The sequence below is a fragment of the Morus notabilis genome, unplaced genomic scaffold (genome assembly GCF_000414095.1).
Source record: "Morus notabilis unplaced genomic scaffold, ASM41409v2 Scaffold271, whole genome shotgun sequence".
NCBI classification, from domain to species: Eukaryota; Viridiplantae; Streptophyta; class Magnoliopsida; order Rosales; family Moraceae; genus Morus; species Morus notabilis.
In genome coordinates, this window is record NW_010365721.1 from 181,659 (window position 1) to 183,644 (window position 1,986).

Here is a 1,986-nt window from a genome sequence, read left to right on the forward strand (position 1 = left end):
TTCTAGAAGTTTGACTTCTACTCTATAAATACTATTTTTGAGACAATTTTCGGAATGGTTTTTTACCCTAATTTTAGAGGTGGCCGAAATTTCTCTATAGAAAGAAGGAAACAATTTTTCTGCCCTAAGGGTTAAGGCTGGCCGAAATTCTCAAGAGAGAAAGGAAGGAAAAAATTTTTCTCCAAAAATTCCACATCGTGCATGTGATGGTGTTTGTGGAAATTTGAGTGTTTATTGTAACCCATTTTGTCTCATGTGTGCCCACACACACGTCTTCATGGATTCTAGGAATTGATGTGGAAGACATTGGTTTTCTAAACACAAAGATTGGAGCAAGAACTGTTCGTGGTCAAAGAACTCGAGTTATCATCCGAGTCGGCTTCCAGGTATTTTTCCTGATTGAGTTCTTGATATATATATAAGTTAATGAGATTAATTTATTCGTGCATAAATTAATATAATCTATAGAGTATCTCAAAAGTTTTATGAAAATTTTTGTTATACACGATCCACCTCTTCCCTGCACCACCGCGCTTCCGCATCCGGATTCCATCCGGAGACCAACAGATTGTTACGACACCGCCGAAGTTGATTGATGAACGCACGAACCATATTCCAACAGAGGCTGTCGTGAACCAGTTCGGCCGACCTCCGTTCAAGATCGTCGTTGGAGATCGTGAGTCTCCGACGAGCGTGAGCAAGATTCTGACAAAGGCAGTCTCTCTCTCTCGCTCTGTGTGTGTGTGTGTGTGTTTGCTGGGAAGGGGTGGACGATGACTACTTTCAATCTACACCGTTAACTTTTTTTTAAAGTGTCACCTAAACTTAATCCAAAATTATTGGTATGTTAATTCTTAAATTATTTAAGATGATTATATCTTTATCTTAATAGTGATGTAACTCCTCATTTTTGTGATTTAATTGACATAAATTAGTGTCAATTTAACCACTTAATTAACATAGTAATTCTTTATGTTCCATTCATACTTCTTATAGTTCGTTTAATCCGTTGTGCTCATTAAGATTAATCATAGTGTCTAAAATTCAGATTGTCATTCATCAAAAGTTGCATATCAACTCATCATAGATCCCGAGCCTTCAAATCTTAGCCCTTGTGTAACAACCGGTATAATTAAAAGTGTTTAATCATGTAAATTTGTAATTATTATTATGCCTAACCTAAATTTTATCATTTATATTAATTAAAAAGTTTGCATTTTAAATTTATCTCCGTGAAAATCTGGCCACTTTTCAATTTTTATTACCCTTCCCCATAAGTTTTGAAAATTAGACTTTTTACCTAACTTTTTAAGTATTTACAAAAAAAACTCCCCTCTGCGATCTCAATCCACTTTCATGTGATTCTACAGAAAAAGAACAGCCTAGAAGACTGAAATCCCACACCTCAATATATCGATATTTCCTAAGCTCTCTTAAACGGTTTCATAAAAGGGCCTTTTGTATAAATAGACTAAGTAAAAAGTGATTTTAAGTAAATAAATCACAAAAAAAATAAATTGGGTAAATAGGCCAACTTCTACATCAACTATTCCACATCATCAATTATGCTTTTAGGGGTTTCTTTCTCCCCCTCCTCTTCCATTTCACGCCATTTTCTTCTCCCAGCCGCCTTCCATTTCTTCTCTCTTCTTCTCAAGTCATCATCGTCGCACAACCTCATTAACATTATTATTTTGCCCATTCAACATTTTTTTCTTGTCCAAACCGAAGTTTGAAGAAGAGCTACTAAGTAAGTCTTTTTTTTTCAATATTTCTCAAGGTGTTTTTCGTTGTTGTTCATATGTTTTTAAGATGAGAATGTAGTTAAAAATGTTAAAAATCCATTAAAATATTAATTTTACATGGTAAAAGACCAGTTTACATTGTCTGATATGATGAAGATCTGCTGGGTTTAGAAAAAAAAAGGTTTGTTCTTGGTCGGTTTGTGGTATGTTCTTGGTATATTCTTAGTCTGTTCATATACAT